Consider the following 23,759-nt stretch of genomic DNA (forward strand, 5'->3'; position numbering starts at 1 on the left):
AGGTTTCCAGGAGAATTGTGTCTTTGCCAGCCGGCCCGCCCGCCCTGCTGATGCAGCATCTGCGAACCCCAGGGAGTCCATTTTGAGCATGTTAAGAAGGAACTCCACGAGATTAAATTCCTTTTTCCATTAACAGAAAGGGTACACTTTCTGCAAAGCCAGTCTTAACCAGCAGAGGGATTTGAAACATTTGGCAAGATCATTTCTGAAAAATAGGCTGAATCCTGAGTCTTGCTCCACTGAGGCCACAGCCAGCCATAGGCCACAGCTACCTAAGCGTTACAAAAGCTATTTCAAATGGCTTTCTCTCTTCACTCTGATGCTTGCATTTTTGACATGGATTAGGAGAATTAAGTAATTCATGTGTTGATCTGTTTAGTGACAAGTAGATATTGATAGTACGACATTAATAATAGTTAACCGGTTGTCGAGGGCTTATTTTGTGCTATGCACTGCTCTAGGCTCTTTCCAGGCATTAGATCACCTCTGCTCTCTGAGATAGTTATCACATCTAAGATGTCTTCAATTGTCAAGTCACAAGGTAGGAGGCCTTCATGTTAAGCTGGGACCTGCACTCCAGGATAAGGGTAAATGAGAATAAATTCATCATCCAGAAGAGTAAACAAAGAAAATTTGCATGGCTTGGTCATGGCACCGGGTGCAGGGAGGGTAGAAAATTCCCCTGGCAGGAACACGTGAAGATCTTCAGAGCTCAACTTCCCTTTGGCCCGACAGCAACTGTAAGATATTTTTGGATTTCAAAAATGTTAAAATGCGAGAGCATTTGTCTTCCAGTTAATGAAATAGGGTATTTTTATCAGCTCCATTTTTAAAGATGAGAAAAATGAGGCAGAGAGGTGAACTTACTTGTCTGAATTTATTAAGTGAATAAGCAGCTGGGATACTGAGCCTGTATTCTCAACCCCTAAACTTGACTCCTTCCAGAAGTTTATGATAGTCTGGCATATAGACGATATGTGTGAGGAAATGATTATGTATATTTGTTATTTCAGGAAGGAAATTCCATATATAAGGATAGAGAATCAAAATCAGAATGGATTTGTTAGGTATAAAAAGAAGGAATGAGAGTATCAGAAACTCTGTGTCCTATGTTAGGCTCCTCTCATCATGCTTTTGCCAGAAACATTTTCAAATATTTTAGAATCTTATTTTTCCCTGAAGAAAAGGGTTTTTTCTTTGATGCTCTTGTGGCTGTTTAATTAGAAGATAAAGCCATAAAGGAATGACATTTTCCTCCACTTTTTCTTTATCCCTGTTTATCAAAAAACATAGTCTATATTTCTTAGACTGAAAATATTCCATCTTGTGTGGTAGTCACACTGTGACTATGTGAAGAATATCCTTAGTACTCAGAATTCATGGCTAGATAATACAGCACAGGTTTTTCTCATAGAAAAGATTTGAAATTGAAATAACTAACAGAAAGGTAATTTTTGAAAACAAAATTTTATCTTCTTAAGGTGTTTTTCTAGACCCTAATTTTCTTTGTTTTCCTTTCCTTGTTCCTTTCCTTTCCTTCCCTTCCCTTCCCTTCCCTTCCCTTCCCTTCCCTTCCCTTCCCTTCCCCTCTTCTCTCCTTTTCCTTTTCCTTTTCCTTTTTCTCCTTCCTTCCTTCCTTCCTTCCTTCCTTCCTTCCTTCCTTCCTTCCTTCTTCTATATTGTTATATTGAAAGATGATAAAAGTGTATATCTTTTGGCTTGCTTTGGGTTGTTCTCACATGGGTATTTAAATAACCTTTTCAACAAATAATATGGTTATGGAACCATATGATGAAATTGGCCCACATAAGGATTGAGATGCTTCTCAGTCATCCAAATTAACAGGATTATTGCTTTTAGTTTAGATAAACTCCTGTTGAGTAGGAAGAGTTTCTGTAGTTTTCTTTTTAAACTCATCAAAGGATAGAGGCCCACTGGTGTCATACATTTGTGTTTTGGGTCTCTTCATGACAGTATATATTTTTATATTTGCTTTATCAGTAATTTTTTTCAAAAGACAGACTCACATTACTGGCTCTTAAATATTTCCTAACATGTCTTCCTAAGAGGTCTGTAATTGTGGGCATAAACTACTGATTGCTTTTAGTTTTCTTCTTTGCACAGAGTCAGGTACTTATTTAGCTGAGCATTGGATATACATACTGCTGACTGTATATACCTTGCTCTAAAATATCTTACATGCTAGGGTGGAGACATAGGTACATAATTAACACTAATGTGATACATGTTAAATAGGGTTTTTATGAAGTTAGATGTTACCTGCAGGATAGGAAATGACCTGCAGTTCAAGTAGGGTTGATGGAAAAGTTATTTAAACAAAGCCATGACAGACAGAGACATTTGCCAAATGGAGTGGATGAGCCAAGTGTGTCTTTGCAATGATGTGCAGCTGGCTGGGGATGAAGTTCATGGCTTGGGGTCGGGGAGTGGGTGCTGTGGATGGTACAGGGAGGTGATGAGTCTGCAAAGCAACTGGGATCAGATGAGCAGGACTTTTGTACCTGATAACCATTAAGACAGTAATTGTAATCTCAGATACCTTTCTAGTCCTTTTCAAACTGTTTTCCTTTTTCTATCCCTTATCTTAGTTTTGTAAGCTTTAGAATTTTCACTAGTGTTCCTGCTTTATGATAGGAAAACCAGATACAGAGGAATTTTCTAGTGAAGGGTTTGTCCTGGGGCCAGCTGGGGTGGGCAAAGCTCATTAAGCTCATGTTTTTGAAAGCACACACATGATTTAATAGTTAAGAAATGTGCCCAGGACTACAATGCTGAGGGATGGTTGCTGAAGGTTTTTTTTTTTTTTTTTTTTGTGCCTGCGCTCCTGGGACATTTGCTGTGCTGAGATATGGTGACAAAAGTGCTAATAAAGGATGCCAGCGGAACCCTCCATTTCGGGCTGTCATCCCAGAGAAGGTCTGCAGAGTGTAATGAGGCGAACAATCAAGTTGCTATAGTCTGAAAAGGTTAAAGCAGCTTCAGGGATCACTATTTGTGCTTCTTGGGTACTGGAAAGTCATACCAGTAATAAGCAATATGCAATCCAGGGAAAAGAAGCAATTAGTTTTCCACGTTAGTGAAAGGCTGCCTCGCTTCAGAGAGGATGGTGAAGACTGAATTCTTTTCCTTTGAGGTGGAACTGAGTCACAAAGACTCAAGCCAGGGGTGAGTGAATCTTGTCAGTCTGTCAGCAACATTAATGGAGTTCCTACCATGTGCATACCATGTAATTAGGTTTCAACAAGCCCTCAAAAGTTTAGAATATGTACTCCATGATGTCAGAGAATAGCTTTGAGTCACTATCTTAACCAAGCTCGACTATGCTTTTGTTGAGATTTAGATTCAAAATAGATGATAAATTCCATTGAATAATAGTTTTGACTTGGTCAGAAGCAATGAAAACTAGGAGGGGAGGTAATCTCATGTTGGCGACACCAAGAAGTCTCATTCACGTTGTTGAAATGTTTATATATTTCATTAATGATTTTGATGCTCTTTAGATTCCATCTGCAATTAAAAAATTTTTTAAAAATATTTATTTTTGAGAGAGAGAGAGAGAGAGAGAGAGGGAATGAATGAATGAGTGGGGCAGGGGCTGAGAGAGAGGGAGACACAGAATCCGAACCAGGTTCCAGGCTCTGAGCTGTCAGCACAGAGCCCGATGTGGGGCTGGAACCCATGAACCATAAGATCATGACCTGAGCTAAAGTCGGATGCTTAACTGACTGAGCCACCCAGGTGCCCCTCCATTTGCAATTTATTAGTTAACACCTATTATATGCCAGGCACTACCTTCTGCACTGGAGAAATAATGGTTGAGAACAGCTAGTTGTTTCTCTAGAAATTTGCTATCTGTGTGGCCTGCCTTTGAGTACTAAATGACATCCTAATACTCTTACCACTAGGAAAAAACATGGGAGAAACATCCCCAGTACATCTTCCACTCATCCACAGAGGGCAGGCTCTTAAGGCATGGCTGAATCTGAATCCTGGGAGCAATGTGAGCTAGATGTGCACAAACAATACCATCCCTGATGGTTCTGATTCTCTCTTGCTCCTCTCCATACTCCTTGGTTGGCTAAGAATTGCTCTTCAAACTTTAAAGCATGTACTGTTAAAAAATTATTAAAGAATGCAGTTTAGGTAATACAAACAAACTTTATTTAATACTTCGTGAAGTGAGGGGCACGTGGGTGGCTCAGTTGGTTAAGGTTCCAACTTCGGCTCAGGTCATGATCTCACGGTTCGTGTGTTCTGTGCTGATGGCTCAGAGCCTGGAGCCTGCTTCAGATTCGGTGTCTCCCTCTCTCTCTGCCCTTCTCCCACTTATGCTCTGTCTCTCTCTGTCTCAAAAAGAAATAAACATTAAAAAGATTTAATACTTCGGAAAGTGGACAGTCTCCAGAGAACTGAAAAATGGGGTGAAAGGCAGGAAGTTTTATAGAATAAAGAACAAGGAAGAGGAAATAGGAAATATATGATTGGCTAGGGTCATATAGCCTGGTTTGGGGTGAGAAGGAACAAGAAAGTAAGTACAGAGCCCAGAGGTCTTCGTGTTTGGGATTGGCTGATTGGATACACATCGTTTCTGGTCAAGCAGAGCATTTGCTGGGACATGAAAGTTACCTAAGTTTTGGTTTGCTGATGTGGCACCGTGAGCAGGAGTAGTTCCATTTTGGGCCTAGAATTTATTTCAAACATAAGAATCACCTTGGGATCTTATTAAAGTGAAGATTTAGATTCCTTAGGTCTGGGATGGGTGTTGAGATTCTGCATTGCTCAGAAGCTTCCCATTGTATGGAAGTATCCTTAAGCAAGCACTTGATTCCCCCATACAACACTTCAAACCAGTTCTTTTCTAGAGAGCTGTTGATTTTTATTGGTAAGACAGAATGTGGTAAAACACACACACACACACACACACACACACACACACGGAAAAATATCATGAGAGGGTAGAGAGATATAGGCTCAGATATAAGTAATTATGGTGCAGAACTGACCTTCCTGAGGAAATAGATCCTGGGGAGGACACCAAGATGAAAGAGGCAAGTGGTATTTGAATCAGTATTGAAACCCGAATGCAGATGTACCATGTGGCCTGGACGATGAGAGTGGATAAGCAGCAGTTTTTACTCTGGGGATGTGAATTATCTTCCAGGCCAGCAAATTTCAGTGTTTTCCTGGGTTTCTTGGCTAACATGGTTTACTCACAGGGCAACATTGAACTTGTAAGCTTTTAAAAAGTAGCAGAAATTGTGAGAGTTGCAAATACTTACTAATATTTGTGCTACTCAGCAAGCTTATTATTTGATTCACCCATCCCAAGTTGACACCCTTGGGGGAGGGGAGAGCAGAGTTTTTGCAGAGGTATGTTTCCTAAAGATTTTTAAAAATGGATTTACCTTTGGGAATGTGAGGCCTAATTGTAAATAAACTCTTGCTACATTCACATCAGCAGTCCTGGATTAGTTAAGAGCTTTAGTTTTGTGTGCCAAAAACAACTTTTTAAAAATGGCTGAAACTATGTATTCAGCAACTTTGAGTTTGACAGAAAACTACACAGAAATCAGGACCCGTTTCTCTGTGCTCAACTAAATGATGACTCTTCCTCCTAAGGAAGTGTTTACTTCTATTTTCTAAATGTTTGTAGATTGTTATCATGCTTGTACTTGGCATACTCAACATATTTGCCTCTGTTCTCTTGTATTCCTTTTTTTCCCCATTTTAAATCAGATCAATACTTCTAGTTCCTGTGATTCCTTTTTTAAAAATTTTTTTCTTAGAAGCCACAGTAGATACTTTTCATGAAAACAAAATATAAGAAAGTTTTAACACTGCTTGAATGAAATCTGGGACTGGCTAAAAATATGTCCTTGTACAATAATCTGAACTTGGTTGACTGCAACACTCACGTCTACTGGGGGTTGGTACGTTTAGAACTGAATATGAACTCAACTCCCCAAAGACATCTAAGAACAGTCTCACACCAAGTGCTGCTTTAAAATATAGATCATATCTGTGTGCAGTTGTGATCCTGTACCCTTTAAAAACATTTCCTTTAGGAGTAGATGTCAGTGAACACCAATGAATGGAACAACAAAGAAAATATTTTTCAGACACCTAAAGCAAATATAGGTCATTGGGAAAAAAATCACAATAAAGAGAACACTTGTCTAAAAAATATACTATTATCTTATTTGTTCGCCTTTCAGAATGGTAAGAGCCTACTGCTGTAAATCAATGAAGTTTATGTCATCATTTCACTTTGCTGTGGTGTTTTCCAAAGTGTGGTCCACCAGCTCGGGATATTTGTTAAAAATGCAGATCCCTGGACCTAACTTCAGATCTTGTGAATGCAGAATAGGATTCTGCATTTTCAATGAGCATCTCTAATTAAGTATTTGCAACTGAAGTTTGAAAGCTACTGGCAAATTAGGTTGAAGGGAAGACTACTTGAAGGTTTCCCTGGGATTAGAAAGGAAGCTCTTTCAAGAATGATAGGTAAAAATTAGGTGAAAGTGTCATCTCTCTATCCTTCCCACCCTAAATTCCCAGAAACTCTCCCCGTACCCAGGTATACCATGAGGATTTTCTTCTAAAATTTATCAGTTAGTTAAGAAAGTAAATAATGGCCCTGAAACTTACTTTCATGCTTAAGTCATAAGCAACTTATTCAGAGCTCGTGAACATCCCACAGGTCTTAGAATTTTCCAGTACTTGTAAGTATATACATAATGAAAACATAAGCAATTTTTTTCTCTTTGAAATTAAAAAGGATTTATATTTAACAAGAGAGAATAGATGTCATTTTACATTTAATGAGTAATTCTTCGAGCATTACTGTCACTTGAGTCTTGACTTAATTCTAAAAACAGTAGTAGAATTTATTTATTTATTTATTTATTTATTTTTGAGAGAGAGAGAGAGAGAGTGTATGCATGCACACATGCAAGAGGAGGAAGAACAGAGAGAGAAGGGGACAGAGGACCTGAAGCAGGCTTTGCACTGACAGCCATGAGCCCAATGTGGGGCTCAAACTCACGAACTGCCAGATCGTGACCTGAGCCGAAGTTGGGCACTTAGCCAACTGAGTCACTCAGGTGCCCCAAAGATACATATTTTTATGATAATATTTATTGAAATAGTTTTCAAAGTTTTCTTTATCTGTTTTTCAGAAGTAAAAGTAGTTTTAAGCAATATCTCACATGGGAATTCAATTTGCAACATAAGATAAAAACAAAGCTCCTTGGTTGAAGTTAGTGTGTGTGTGTGTGTGTGTGTGTGTGTGTGTGTGTGTTGGGGATAGTGAGGCCCAGAGCCTACTCACTCAGTTATTTCATTCTCCTAGAGTAAAAGTCAGCAAACTACGGTCCATGGGCTAAATCCCACCACTTCTTGTTCTTGCAAATCACGTTTTATTGAATACAAATAGCCATGCCCGTGTTTTAAATGTATTGTCTATGGCTGCTTTTCTGCTGCAACAGCAGAGTTGAGAAGTTCAGATAGAAACCTATTTAGGCAAAGTCTAAACAGAATCTTTACTGTCTGGCCCCTTCCAGGTAGAAGTTTGCGGATCCCTCTTCTAGAAGGGACAGTGTTTGAAATGCACATCTCCTTGGCCTTGAGATCTCAATGCCTGCAGGTTACCTCTGTCCAAAGTAAGTATTTACCAAAATAAGTATGCTTTACAGGTATTGTTATTAGTATTATTTATATTATTTTCTGCATGTCTCATGCCATGAAAAGGTGAAAAAGCCCAGAACGTGATTCCACTATCGTAGAGCTGGCCTTGAATTTCCTAGTATATTAATGACAGTAAATGATGTAATTCTTTTGGAGTATTTTGGGAGTATTTCTTCCCATTTTTTTTTAAGTCTGCATTGTTTGATTTTACCTTTTCCCTGGGAAAGATTTTTTTTGACACAACTTTGTATTTAAACAGTATTAACTATTTCCTTTTTTTTTTTTTTTTTTTTTTTTTTTTTTTTTACTGGCCATTAGCTAGTGGAGGTGGATCCCTCTAATCAGTGGCCAGAATAGTCTGAGATTTTGAGGACAAGGTGGAAGAAGACTACTCTCTCTTTCACGTCCTTTTTCATATGTGAAGAACAGGCAGACAAAATACGTGAACTGTCTTACCAATAATGGGTCCTAGTGACAAGAAGTTAGACCCTCGTGATTTATATCTTACAAGATTGGTTTAAACCAAACTACCATCAAGCACACTTCTTCATACCCATGAAATACATTTGTTGCATCAATGACGTTATGATTTAGTTATGATTTTCCATCTGGTCTTGTGTATAAAGGAGAGCCAAACTGCCTTTGAAATGTTGTTTCTTAAAGGTGACGATTTCAATCACCCCTGCTGTAGGTGGAGGGCACAGCCTATTTCTTTTCTAATTAAGTGCATCATTCCTTTCTAACAAGGTCACACAAAGCAGGATCATATGCAGGGAAATACACTAGACTGTTGAATGTCTAGTCTCTTTAAGAAGTTCATCCGATTTTATTTTATTTAATAAGTACTTTTGGATTGCTAACGATAAGACACTAAGCTTGGTGGTGCAAGGGTAATAAAGTCCTGTGTGACTGTTATGTTTGATGGTCTGAAATTATGATGTAGAACAAGAGAAAATCTGGAGTTAGGTTTAGTCAAAATCTTTGTTGTATAGACTAAAAAAACATTATAGATGTCTCCGTGTGATACCAATAACAAAACCCAATTCCAGCCTGATTTCTATGTCCTGGGCACTACTGCTGGTGTCCTGAATGTCAAAGATATTACTGCTCATAATTGCTCTTGATGGTACCCAGGAGAGCACTATCTTTTCCTTCTTGGGACTTTCCACCGCACTATGACCTCTAAATCTTTTTTTTTTTTTTAATTTTTTTTTTCAACGTTTATTTATTTTTGGGACAGAGAGAGACAGAGCATGAACGGGGGAGGGGCAGAGAGAGAGGGAGACACAGAATCGGAAACAGGCTCCAGGCTCCGAGCCATCAGCCCAGAGCCTGACGCGGGGCTCGAACTCATGGACCGCGAGATCGTGACCTGGCTGAAGTCGGACGCTTAACCGACTGTGCCACCCAGGCGCCCCTCTAAATCTTGACCTGGACCCATCAGAAGGCCCATTTTAGTAGAGAAGTAGCTCATTGTAGTGCCTCACCTGTCAGGAGAGAAAATAGAATTAGTTACTCCTTATAGTACTTAGACTTTTAAAGCAGAGGCCCATTTTGGGGGCGTATGGTGGACCAAGATTAAAGTAGAGGTGCCAACCACTTACCCCCTTAACAGTCACCTGTAGGCCCAAGACAAGATATGTTCACTTTCCAGATGTTGTTCTCTGGGCTGAGACTGGCTGGCAGTGGGCCCCGTATCGGTCGTGTCCCGGCACTTCAGCTGGTCTACTCTGGACTCCTGTCCAAAAGACAAGGCGTTGAATTGATTTTCAGAGCATCCTCCACAGGAGCCAAGTGTGTGCTTCAGACCAGTTTCTGGTCCTCTCACCGTGATTTTTTCAGTCCCTCCAATATCAGGGTGAGAGTCTGATCCTTGCTAATGTACCTCTCTCAAGGTGGCCACATCAGAAAGGGGCTAACTCCTTCCCTGGCTTATTCCTTCCATCTGAGAACATTCTAGAAGCCGAGGCACTTCTTATTGCATGCTTTGTCTTTCTTAGCAAAGCAAAATGTAGTGAACACTCACATACAAAGAGAAAATATCTATTGCCATTCATTTCCTTCTCTCAAATGCATTACAAACCTAAACATTTTCAAAAATTTCAAGGTGCTTATTTTCCCTTTTCCTAAGGTAAGACAATCAAAACATTATGAAGAAATTCCCGTGTCCCTGAAATAGATCAGGATCTGTTAAGGGAGATGGCACTATGATGATCAACGCTTGATGAATGGGGCTGTCAGGAAATGACAAGTGGCCGCTAGTCGGCGACTCCTCTTACGGAGGATCAGGACTTTTTCTCTTCCTCAGAGATGCGCTTGGGGGTTCCTTAGGGGGCACAAGACACAAGGTAGGGTTAAAAACATACCAAGTAGTTTTCAATTTCCACATTTTATTAAAATGGAATTTCACTGTGAAATAAGAAAGGGGAATGAAAAATATAATTTTAGCAGATTTTTTTTTATCAGAATTGAAAAAAAAAGTTTCTTTTCAAATTGGAAACCTCCTCGCTCTCCTGCCCTCCCTAACACAGCTGAGGAATTTACTACTCTCAGTCTCTGTGTTACTTGTGTAGCAATTTACAAAGGAAAGCTTCTCATAATTAGTCTTTTGTTTCCTATAAAACCATCCTACAGCATTGAAACAGGAGCATCTTTTCTTTCTCTCCCTTCAAACCTTTCTCTATCCTTGATCATGATTGCCTAATTGCACCCATTCTTTATATACCCCTCTGTGCCTTCTTAGCAGCTCCCCAGGTGGTTAGAAATGTTATTTGAAAGACACAGATACAGATGCATGTTATGCAATTAATAGGCCTTCACTAAGTGGAACCAATAGACCATTAAAATGAATCTGTGCGGTCCAAGCTCGCTCTCCCCATCTTTCTGTCTCTGGCGATAACTTGACCCAATGGCTAAAGAGATATGAAAATCCTGCTCTTCAATCCCACTCTGTTTTAAGTGCCAAGGAAGAGTAGGGCACAGATAATGATTTCCTGCTCTGGGCATCAAACGTGCAAATACTTCCACCCTAAGTCTGCCTCCTGTCGAGGCTACTGAATCAGGAGCTGCACCATGTACAATAGAAAATGGAATAATTTGCCTACTCTGACCCAGAGAGAGGCAGTATCTTGCGATAAATGGCCTGGCCGTATAAATAATAAACTAAAAATGGACCCGAAACTGCCAGGATTTTTGTTTGCAGGAAATAGGATAACTCTAAGCAATTTATAGCACTGTTTCCCAGCTAGAGTCCAGGGGCTATTTAGTTAGTAATGGCAATGACAGAAACGGCTTCGTGTCAAGATGGAGCCACAAGTGCTAGGCAGAAAGAGAGCAACAAATATTAAAAGATGTCAACTGCCAGCACGAGTCGCTTGTGCCTCGTGGTGCTGGGAAAATGGAGCAAGCCAGTAGCCTCAGCAGTGAGAGAGCCAGCCGTCGGAAAACCTCTGAGGCCAACAACAGCTCACATTCCCTGGATCCCCGAGATACTTGCTGAGGAAGGCGAGGAAGAATAATTTATGAGCACTGGAGGCCTGATCTGTTAGCACATTATTATTATTATTATTGTTATTTTGTCGAGTGGAGTAATTACTGACCTGACACCATTATGGATACACATTCAGGGGAACAGACATTCCTGGGGTGATGGCAGGGGCGCTCAGTTTTCAGGTTGCCAAAGTGACCAGTCTGCTCTTGCTCATGTCCTGGAGGAGAAAGGAAGACGTGCTGAACTTTCTGAGGTGTTAAAATACGAGAGAAATAGGCTCCCCGGAGATGTCTCCAAAGATGATGCAGTAGCAAATCTTCAAACTTCGCCAACATCAGATTTTACTCCCCAGATAATACTATTAGTAGCTTCTACTTATTGAGTGCTTTCTAGGTGCAGGCGTGCCAAAGGATTTACATGCTCTGTTTTATTCAGTACTCATAGTGACCTTCCGAGGCAGGCGTGGTTACGACCTGCATTTTATAGATGAGTACAGGAAGGCATAGGAGGCTGGGAAACAAAGTTGGTAACCTTTGGCTGCGAGTCAGACCCAATTTTGTCCGATGCCAGAGCTTGAGTTTGAACTACCAGGCCACATTGTCTCATGTATTAATAATAATAAAACCACAAATAACAATTCTGGCATCCTCAGCTAACATTTATTCAGTACTTACTTTGTGCTACACATTGGGCTCAACATTTGAATAAATAAGGATAGGGTAACTACCGTCACAAACAACCCCAAGTCCTGAGTGTTACAACACGATACGATTTTGGGGGGGGTTTATCTGGCCGCCACATGTCACAGCCCACTCGACTCAGCAGAGGGTAGGTGTGTGGTAGCATAAAGGGGTTCTGCTTCATGCAGTCTTTCAGAGACCCATGTTGCACATGTGGACTCCAAAGTTGTCAGATAAGGGAAGGGAGAGATCATGAGAAAGGCGCACCTGCTTGTAACTGCCTTAGTCTAGACCCGACACAACCCTTGGGCTCCCATTCGATCATGGGTAACTAGTTACGTGGTTCACCTAGAGAAAAGGTTGCTGCAAAATGTAGTGTTACTATGCCTGGGGGGAGTAAATCATATGGTGAGCATCCAGTTCATCCGTGGCATGGTATTTTACCTGCGTTAGCTCTCGGTTCACAGCAACTTCACGAAGTTATTATTCCCGTGATGCAGATGAGGAAACCGATACAGAGAGCTTCCCCTGTTTTACCATCGCACAGCCAGTGACTGTGGGAGGTGGGATTATGAGAGAAAACGGATAGATTCTGTTACGTGACAAATATGGCAATTTGTAAAAAGCCTTTATCCCGTATTGACTGATTATTTAAGACACTCGTCATCAGCATTTTCCTCGCGGTCATTCTCCATAGCCAATAGTGAGTTCTCCATCTTTGCCCATTTCTTTGCGTGAGCTGCTGCTCCTCTGTTTCTTGACTCGGGTCACTCTGATGTATCTTTCACCTCTCAGCTTAGATACCACTTCTCCAGAAACTCTCCTCTGATTTCGACGCCTGGGTTGGGGATTCTGCTCTAAACTTCCTTAGCACCCCTGATTTCCTTTATCTTAGTTAGCCTTTGTTGTACTGTGTTTTCACTTTTGATGGATGGATCAGTCTCTTTTGACCTAGGCTAAGTTCCATCAGGGTAGAGATTTTTTTTTTTAATTAAAAATTTTTTTTTTTTTTAAATCTTTATTCACTTTTGAGAAACAGAGAGAGAGACAGAGCATGAGCTGGGGAGGGGCAGAGAGTGAGTGGGGGACACAGAATCTGAAGCAGGCTCCAGACTCTGAGCTGTCAGCACAGAGCCCCATGTGGGGCTTGAACCCACGAACTGTGAGATCATGACCTGGGCTGAAGTCAGATGCTCAACTGACTGAGCCACCCAGGTGCCCCAGGGCAGAGATTTTTTGTTTGTTTGTCTCGTTTATCTCTGTATCTTAGCATCTAAGTTGCCTGGTACATAGCAAGAACTCAAGAAATATTTGTCTTTTAAAAAAATATTTTTAATGTTTATTTATTCTTGAGAGAGAAAGAGGCAGAGCATGAGTGGGTGAGGGGCAGAGAGAGAGGGAGACAGAATATCTGAAGTAGGTTCCAGGCTCCAACTCTGGAATGGCGAGATCATGACCTGAGCTGAAGTCAAAAGCCCAACCGACTGAACCACCCAGGCGCCCCAAGAAATATTTGTTAAATGAATGAATGAATAGGTGACTCTCCCAGTATTCTGAACCTACCCTTACCAATCCATGACTGTAGTCTGAATAAATTGACATTCCTTCTCTTATGTATCTGAAATATAACCTGACTGAGCCTGAGTATGTAAATGTGGCAGGTACTGTCTGAAGTCCTGGGAAGAGTCAAAGAAAAAAAAAAAAAACACCTCATCCTGAAACTTTGAGGAGCTCCTAGCCTGGGGATGGATAGAGATCTATAACTGTGAATTATGATGTGGTGTGGTCAGTGGCACTGGGGTGGGATGAGGGAATGAGGTCCTGTGAGAGTACAGGGAAAGGGTGGTTGGGGAGGAAGGTACACCTGACTTTAAAAGATATATTAAATAGAGACCGAAAGGAAGGTCATCTAATGCATAGTGGATTGCATCACATGGGACAAACCAGGAAGATACAAAGATTTCCTTTTTGAAGAATATAAGAAGACAAACAACACAACTGGCAAATGATTTGAAGAGATATTTCATGAAAGACGATGTAGGAATGGCCAATAATACTTGCAAAGATGCTCGACATCGTTAGACATGAGGAGAAGGCAAATTTAAAATCACAGTGGGACATCTCTACAAACCCACTTGAGTGGCTAAGATTAAAAAGACTTCAATCCCAAGCGCTGGCTGGTGAGGGAACAGAACAACTGAACCCTCACGCACTGCTGGTGGGAATATAAAATGGTAAAGTCATTTTGGAAAACAGCTTGGCCATTTCTTATAGGATTAAATATATCCTTTCCCTAAGACTCAGCCATTCCACTTCTAGTTATTTACCCAAGAGAAATGAAAACATGTATCCTCTCAAAGATTTGTATATACATGTGCCTAGCAGATTTATTCACAGTAGTCAAAAGCCTCAAGTAACCCAAATGTTCCTCAATGGGAAAATTGGTAGACAAATCATAGTACAGCCAACGAATGAAATATTTCTCAGGAATGAAAAGAAACTACTTACATACCCACTGGCATGGCTGACCTCGAAGCATTATTCTGAGTGAAAGAAACCCGACATTCTGAGTGCAAGCTGTGTGATTACATTTATATAATACTTTAGAATGGGCAAAACCAATCTATAGTGATAGGCTATCCATGGTTGCCTGGGGTCAGAGGTGGGGGAGGGAACGACCATAAATGGGCATCAGTGAGAATTTGGAGGTGAGGGAAATATTCTTGATTGTGGTAATAGTTGCATTGCTGTATGTATCTGCTGAAATATCAAATTAAATCTCGGTCAGCAGAAACTATAAAGTCCATTACAGAGATTATTCTTGACTCAAGCAAACAGGACCACTTGTTGATTCCCAAACACCACATGCTTTTCTGCATCAGAGTCTTTGATAACATTGTTCCCTCTGCCAGGAAGGTCCAGCCTCATCTTTGTTGGATGAAGTTCTACCAACTTTACGATGCTTCCTTTCCATGATGTCCACCTATCTAATTAGATGATCTCGAGCTATCCTGCCTCTGAACCCTGTAATTACTTTTTTTTATCCTTAAGTTTTTTCTTATTTTGCCTTGCATTCTATTTATTTGTGGCCCTTACTTGGCTTGTTCTCCAATAATCTATAAGCTGCCTGGGGGCAAGGGCTCTATACCTTCAAGAGCATACTGCCCAGCGATGCATGTGAGAGTGGGTATTCAGTGCCAATTTGCTGACATCCATCGATTGCAATGAATTGTTTTGCAAGTCTGATCTGAGGGACGTGTGAAATCATTTTTTTTTCTTCACATAAAGATACATTTGAAAGAGATCCGCTATTTTTTACTGTTGTTCATACCAGGTGTTCACAATAGAATCAGGAGGATTTGCCCTTGGATTAGTTTTTAAAATTGAAACAGCTACCTGTGAGTTGAGCCCAGAAAGATATATGACAGCTTCAGAGAGACATGTGGCAGTTGGGTCATGAAATGAAAGGGTTGCTGATGTAAAACTATTATTTGTTCTGGGGAACTTCTAAAACAAAGGGAAAATAATTTTGCTTTTGTAAAACATGAAAGTTGATATATGGTAATTATTTTCTGCTTGACTGCAATTATGACTTAGTAACATAATATAGTATATTAATGACTGTGCTGTGTTAATTGGAGAAACAGGTATATTAAGAATATGTATTAACTGTCAAATTCTATATAGAAATTTGTTATTGTAATAAGGCTCTTTCATATATATTATTTTATTTAACAGTGTTTCCAGGTCTTGTAAGTCTCATAAATTGTAAAAGATACTTTAATCCTAAAGAAGAATCTTTTTCATAATTAAAAAGTTATTTGGGCAAGTAACTTAACCTTAGTTTCTTCACCTGTGAAATAGGGAATAATAAATGTTTCCTGGTGATGCATAGAGAGCAGATCTATGCACAGATCCATCTTTACAAAGGATAAACCTCAGCTCTAATGATCTACCTAACTCTTAGCCATGTAATTTCTATTGCATATAATTGTGCTTTTTTTCCCCCCACCAGAATTCAATACATATGTTTATAAGGTTAAGGCTATGGGTACGGGCTTGAATAAAGTAGTAAGTTCATAATAAAATGTATCAAGCAACAAGGAAAAAAATGCAATGTCGGTGAGATTTTAAAATGGTAATGTATTTATATCCTTAACTCTAATGGAAAATGGCGTGAAACATTATTTTTCCACGCCATGACTTTTATCCTCAAAGCCAAAGAAGTTGAGCAGTGAGTTTATAGCCTTATCAACACAGAGAATCGACTAATTGACGTTTTTTTTTTTATGCAATTTGTTCCAAGAAATGCTAAACTGGAGATTGGAAAGATGCAAATGCTATAACCCTTGGTTACAGAGAAGAGAGAACTAACTCTTCTGCTCTCTCCCAAGGCCCCCTGGGCCATTACTTTTTCTTGGCTGTAAGGTTGCTAAAGGGTGTTCTGTGTACTAAGTAGATGTTGACCCAGATTTATATTTTGGATCTTACAGTTATAGAACCCAGACTTTTTTTTTCCGGGCTTATCAGGCCTTGTGTGGTTCTCAACATCTGTGTCTGTTTCTCAGTTGTGTTTAGAGACATCATCATATTATACCCTCTGGGAGAGTAGACAGTAGAAACTGAAGAGCACCGTTAAAGGCAACCCCTCTACCTTCTCTTTTTCACATGTTATGCTCAGTTTTACCCACTGGTATACTAGTGAGGATACTGAGGGAATCATCAAGATGAAAATAGCCATTTTTTGAGTGCCAATGGTATGCTGAGCCTGTTCCATACAATCGTATAAGGGGAATATTATTATTATTATTCCCATTTTACAGGTGAGCCAACGGAGACTTGGGTTAAGTCAACTTACCCAAGTGTACAGAATAGTAAACATTAGGATTTCAACCACCAATATTTTTTTACTTTTAGGTCACTTTTAAGAACATACTCTTTCACTGCTGTGATCTTTGGCCCTAAGATGAGATTAGAAAGCGCTGAACGTATCACCACAAATTAATCAAGCAGTACTTATAGACACACACCCTGATCTGAACAACTCTTTGCTCAGAATGGGCAAAGAGAATTCATATACAGCCAAAGCTGGGAAGCACTATTCTTATTTTTCTGTCTGCAAATTCAAGTTATAGCATTTTGAGCGTACATAAACATACAAATATAATCAATATATTTGTTCTCTTAGGCTTTGGGCTTGAAAGTCTAGTTTTAACAAAAATCTGCCAATACATGTTTAATAGATTCAATGTATAATCCCCCCGTCTTCAGAATGTATAAGGTTATGATTTTACATATTTGTCATAAATGGCTGCAGCATCCATATATTATTGGAGTGAGCTTTTCTAATGGGGATAAATGTACCGCACTGTGGGCTCTCAAGATGGCAAGATACACAACTCATGCTCAGCGAAGCAGGGGGAAATATATTATCCCTCTGCCATGCTGTGACATGCATATATTCCATTCGAGCTTCATGAGGGCATTAAATCCAGAGAGAGATCAAAAGAAAATACAGACACAGACTTCCACTGCTAGCTTTTACAGCAGTTTCTGGTGGCTCAATGCTATTTGCATAGAGTGCAGAAGGTTCAGTTGCTTTTCATAGGAGGAATTTTGTTAAAACATTATTTTTTCTCTTGCAAGTTACATTTCCCTAAATTGCCTAAAAATCTGGGGAGATTTATAATAAATGATAACTCAAGGGAAAACGTTTTACTCCAGTTTCATAATGATGGAGTGTGGAAAAAAATTTAAAAAGTTACTCACAAATTATCAAAAACAGTTCAAAATTTTATTTCCCGAAGACAGAGTTTTCACGAAACTTGTTTCAAATAATTGTTTTTGTCTGGCTTATTTCCTTCCATTCTTTTGTTGGTAGCACTTCACAAATGAAAATAAAGGTGCCCCAGGTTAAATTCTATAGGCAAATACTGTTCATTTTCTTCAGACCAGCAAAACAAAACAAAAACAATCATAATGTGGGGAGTGATTTTTCACAAGAGCTATCATTTTCAGTTTTTGTACTCTGCATAGTACAGTAGACTGTTCAAGCCATTGAAATCATGGGGTGCTGGTGAGGGTTCCAGAGGATTATAGAAAGCACCCAGCAATGCCTCTTTGCTCCAAACTAATCCTGGTGTCTGAACTGCATTGTTGAACCAGAGAGATAAAGCCTTGTGATCGCCTACCTCTGTGGAAATGTAAGTGTGAGGAGAGGTGTTAAAAACTCTGGCTATCAACCCATTTGGCAATGCTAACAAACTTCAGGATGGCATTAAACTAAGGGATTGAAGCCACAAATTTTGGATTCTAGCTATTGTCGATTCTACTACCGTGACCTCTGAAAATAAAGAGGTGGCATTTTCGATGAGAATTTTGCATTTGCACAGGAAACTCGATGATAGGTTTAGTTTAAAAACAGGGAGACTGAGGCTGGGGGTCTATCAGTCATGACTAAGTTCAGTTGGCATGAAAGGGATGTAGTTATCTCTCACATTGTTGAGGGTTGGAAGTTGGTATTCTAGGGCTGTGGAGGCACTACCAAATTGCTAGGGACTCAGGCTCTCTCCAGCTGACTGCTTTGCCTCTCTTAGGATGGTTCAAAATGATGGCCGGAGCTCTAGCTCACATGGAGAAAGGAATGAAAGAGCGGATAAAGAGCACATGACATGTTTTAATGGATTTTCCTACTGCCTCATACAATTTTTCCTGACATCCCATTGGCCCAAACTGAATTCCACCATCCCACATAGCTGTGAAGGAAGTTGGAAAACATAATCTTAATTCTGGGCGTCTTTGGCTCAGCTGAAGATCAAAAGTTCTGCTACTGGTCAAAAGGGAAGGAAGGATATTGGGGTGGTAACTCTTATCTCTTTTACAGTGGGGTTCAATAATTACTTAGGATCACACAATTTGCTAATTGTAGAGATAAGTAGTGAGTCTCCTGATGGTACAGTGCTCTTCGAATCAAAGAAAATGAACTTCTAAGCTCAAAGAGGGGGGAAATGAGGGACTGTATAGAGGGAAATGAGAATAAAGGCCATTATGATTTCAAAGTTGGGTTAGAAAGTTTGGTTTAAGCATTCTTTCACGTACATTTCTGCCTATTATAACATGATACCTATTCTATTAAGTTTTATTCTCTCCAGTTTAAAATAGAGATGATATTCAAGTTTCCCATCCAGTAGCACTGGCGAAGCAAAAAGAGCCAGAGAGTCACTCAACTTGTGACTACAGGTCTCAAGTGTGTGCTGTGCACTGCCCGGAGAGCTGCTAGGTCCTCTGGCCAACTCATGCCACCACACTCGCGCCTTCTCTCACTCCCCTAGCGTTTGATACTCTTTCCCTTCACTGTCAGCTGATGACCCTACCTGCTATTTCACTGAGAGAATAAAGGCAAACACAGAGATTTTCTGCCAGTTCCTACCATCACAGATCCACCCGTCACTGGGTTCATACACTTGGTCTTCCCTTTCATTCCAATGGGTGAACAGTCCCATTTATGTTTTTTTAATTATTTTTTTTATGTTAATTTATTTTGAGGGAGAGAGAGACAGAGTGCAAGCAGGTGGTGGGCAGAGAGAGAGGGAGGTACAGAATCCCAAGCAGGCTCCGGGCTCTGAGCTGTCAGCATAGAGCCCAACGCAAGGCTTGAACTCAAGAACCATGAGATCATGACCTGAGCTGAGGTCGGACCCTTAACCGACCGAGCCACCCAGGTGCCCCATTTTCTCTTTCTTAACGCGCTCATTCCTATCAGCATTCAAAGATTTTCTAAAATCTCCCCTAACAAAATCACCCACTCTAGACCATTTCACATCCCCTTTCAGGTATTTCCTTTTCTCATTGGAAGGTGTGTGTGTGGGGGGGGGGGGGGGGAGGAGGTTATGTTTTATATTCATTCCTTGGCTCTTTCCACTCAGGCCTTCATCTCCAGCACACCACCAAAATCCTTCTGGTTGAGGCTACCAATGCTTCCCATCTTGCCATATCCTATGGGCTTCTCAACCTTGATCTTACTTGACCTGTCAGTAGCACTTGATCCAATTGTTCACTTCTGCCCTCTGGAAGCATAGTTTTTACTTGGCTTGGGTAGCTCTCTTGTTTTCTTCCTTTGCAATGGCTGTGCCTTCCTCTTCTTTTCTGGTTTCCCTCTCCCTGACATAATAATTTTGAGAGTGCTCTAGGGCTCAGCCTCTTGGTTGTTTTCTCTCCTTTTCTTCCTTTCTCTCTAGGTGATCCCATTCACTATGATGGCTTTAAATATCATCTATGCCTAGGTGGTTCTGAATTCACATCTTCAGCCTTTTCCTTTTCTGTGGGCTCCAGACTTGTGTGTCTAACTTCCTCTTCACCCTCTCCCCCTGAGTATCTAAAAAGCATTTTCAAATTTAACATCTTCAAAATAGAACTCTTGAATCTTGTTTTCCCATTTCTTCCTTGCATTAAAAATTTTTTTTAATGTTCATTTATTTTTGAGAGAGACAGAGACAGAATGTGAGTAGGTTACGGATAGAGAGAGAGGGAGACACAGAATCCAAAGCAGGCTCCAGACTCCGAACTGTCAGCACAGAGCGCAACGTGGGGCTTGAACTCAGGAGCTGTGAGATCATGACCTGAGCCAAAGTCAGACGCCCAACCGACTGAGCCACCCAGGCACCCCTCTTCCTTGCATTTTAGTAAACAGCACCATCATTCATTAAATGGATCAGTTCAAAAACCGGGAGTGATCTTTGACGCCTATCTCATAAGCTTCACATTTAATATATCAAAAAAGTATCATCTCTAACCTCAAAATACATCTAGGATTTAATCAGTTTCATCACGTTCACTGTTACTTTTCCTAGTCCAAGACCCCCATTTTGCTCCTAATTGGTTTTTCTGCTTCTCAACTTGCCCACCCCAAGTCATAATTTTCTGAGTTAGCTGATTGAAATATAAATCAGGCCATGTAAGTCACTCTTCTGCTCACAATTCTCCAGTGGATTTATTCAGTCAGAATAAAAACCCAGCCCCTCACTATGTCTTCAAGGCTCCATTTGACCTGCCCTTTTCCTGTCCACACAACCTTATCTCCTGCCACTCTCAGCTCTACCATACTGACTCTTCAATTCCTCAAAAATACCAGCCTTGCTGCCACATCAGGACCTTTGAATATGTTATTTCCTCTGCTTGGAAAGCTCTGTCTGCAGATGTCTGTAAGGATAGTTCTACCATTTTATACAAGTCTTCATTCTGATATCACCTTCTCAGATGGGCCTACTGTGGGTATGCACTCCATCTTCACATTTATCCCCTTACCTATGGTTATTTTGACTCACACAACATAGCATTACATGAACACAGGACTTTTGGGTTTCGTTATTGTCTGTCTCTCCTCCAGTGTAAGTTCTATGATGGCAGGGGTTTTTGTGTTGCTTACCTTTCTATCTTCTGTGCCTAGAAAGATTCAAGGTAGTGTGTGTGTGTGTGTGTGTGTGTGTGTGTGTGTGTGTTGTGTGTAATATGAGAGTGAATGATTCTGAAGCCTTGGAGAGACTTTAGTCAGTTACCTGAATAAAACTAAAAATTTATTTCTGTTTTCATTTAATCTGTGCTGGGCTGCCTAACCTTTATGTCTGTCCTCTTTCCGGGAGAACAAATCAGTATCCAGCAAGATCAAGAACATTTGGGAAGCAAAGGTCAATCTGATGCCCACCCTATAAGCTTTGCATTTCAAAGATGGCATTGTGGCCAAAAACAGATCCATTAGCTGCTTGAGCACATGTTACCCTTCAAACACTGAAAAACGGGGAGAATTATCTTCTGAATCAAGCAATTCACTGGAAAGCCCTGGGTGCAAAGGCACATGTGCAAATTTCATCATTTCTTTCGAGCTCATCTCTATTTCACAGAGGCATCCATTCCACACTTGTCGAAACGTATTGGGATTGAAAATCATTCTCGGGATGTTCAGAGTTGTATCAAGGACACCTGACGGGGGGAACAATGTGGTTAAGCAGAAAAAGAGACTCAGAGGACCAGGAGAATTTGTTTCTGGCATCCGTTTAAAGTCTTTTGTGTGTGTGTGTGTGTGTGTGTGTGTGTGTGTGTGTGTGTGTTTGACAGCATTACTTGTGGCACCCATTCCCCCTCCATTTACATAAAAAGCAACATGCATACTTTTCAGCCTCAAGCAACTCCTGACAGGTTTTGGCTGGATAACTTGAAGGAGGGTGAATCACAGCCATTTTTAAGGGGGAGGTGAAAACAGTTGTTTAAGACCAGAAACACTCTCCTGCCAGAGGGGGAAACACGTTTCCTAAGTGTACCCAAGTGATCCTGTGCGTTAGGAACTTTGTTTCCTGCCTATTAGGAATACCTCGACTCTAGGTAAGGTTGACAATATTCAGTTAAGTTGTTTGATCCAAATTTTGTGAAATCGTTAGCGTCAGTCCTTTTGTGTGGCTAACTGAAAAGAACCACTCTTTGGGTTCCATGCACATTTAGCTTGAGGTGTGTGGCACCAGCTTTGGCCTGCTTTCTGTGATTGCTTTCATCCCATTGCAGGCAAAAATAGAAAGCGTTTTAGGTTTGCCTTTGGCAAAGGACCAATTTAGTGTTGAGGCATCAGGTATCTGAAATACCCTTACCACTACCCCTGGATGGCTTGCTAATCAGTCCTGAGTTGGCTCTGGACCTGTCTTTTCCTTTGCTCCTCACTCTGATTCCCGTTGTGAAAACAGGATCTATCCGTGGCTGGGTAATGAGAAGCAGCCTTAATAATCAAATCATTGCAAATATGTCAAAAAATAAAAAAAACAATTTAATGTGTACTTCCCATGGATGTTAATTAATAGGAATAGGGTGTTTAATTTGGAATTTTAGGCAAGAGGTATTTTGGACCTGGGACAGAGGAAGAGTCCCCGGAAACACTTTCATTTTATATAGGTGGCCACTTCCACAGCTCGGCAATTAGAGTTTCCTTGCCTTGAGTGTAATATTCTAAATCAGGCCAGGTTACGTTTAACCATTATCCTTCTAATTAAGCTCCGACCCAGACCTCTACCATAGAGTTGGTGCAATTACGCTTGGCTCTTAAATGTGTTTAATTCCCTTCCGATTTTTACTTATAACATCGATAGATATTTTGGGAAAGTCACTGAAAAATGTATCTTTGTAAATTTGGCCCAAGTCTCTGACTCAACCAGAGAGAACTGTTAGCTTACAAATACCTCATTATTTTTTAGATAGCAACTGCTCTTGGAGAGAGCAAGTAACTCACACCTGGAAGAATTGCAGTAAGATCAATGGAGCATTCTTTGAAGGAACAAACCCATCTAAGCATAAATCTAGTATTTTTAGTATTGGATCTGAAATTCCTCTTTTTCTAACTCTTTGGCCATGATCTCTGTTAAAACAGCCAGCTCTTCAAATCATAGATCATTAGGAGCTTTCATATTGGACTTTTATCCCGATACTGAAGGCTGGAAGGCAGTGTGTTTTATTTTAAGTTTCGCTACATGGACAAGAGCAGGATGATTTCTCACTGAACTAAATCCCTATTGTCATTTATTTTTATGATAATAGTAAGGTCTGTGAACATTTTGGAGGCTTTAGGATAAAAGAAAATATCGTTTTTAACTTTCACTACACTTGCCACTTGGGAACCCGTATTGTTCATTCGCTCTTAAGAAATCACCTAAATAGATTAAGTGCTCCATATGGCTTTGGAGAAATGGAAAATACTGATGGAAAAGGTGTTGGTGACCACAACAATACACTTGCAATTGCCATTTAGCTTATCCCTTTGTAATCCTCTGTTCCACCTCACTGAGGCTGGTAATGTGAAAACCAAACCAAGTGCCCCCGACGCTCAGCACAGGGATTGCTGAGCTCAT

General features: G+C 40.4%; 1 long non-coding RNA gene across 2 annotated transcripts in view; it reads left to right on the top strand.

The window, feature by feature from the left end:
- Nucleotides 1–7,586: 7,586 nt before the first annotated feature.
- The window catches only part of LOC121029638 (uncharacterized), a 55,205-nt gene continuing 39,032 nt past the window's right edge, over nucleotides 7,587–23,759 (top strand). For both annotated transcript variants that reach the window (XR_005789819.1, XR_005789818.1), the window contains exon 1: nucleotides 7,587–7,682. This is a non-coding gene — a long non-coding RNA (uncharacterized LOC121029638). The remainder of the gene's footprint in view (nucleotides 7,683–23,759) is intronic.

This window comes from Herpailurus yagouaroundi, unplaced genomic scaffold, assembly GCF_014898765.1.
Source record: "Herpailurus yagouaroundi ecotype Mexico unplaced genomic scaffold, PumYag 28, whole genome shotgun sequence".
In the NCBI taxonomy this organism is placed as follows: Eukaryota; Metazoa; Chordata; class Mammalia; order Carnivora; family Felidae; genus Herpailurus; species Herpailurus yagouaroundi.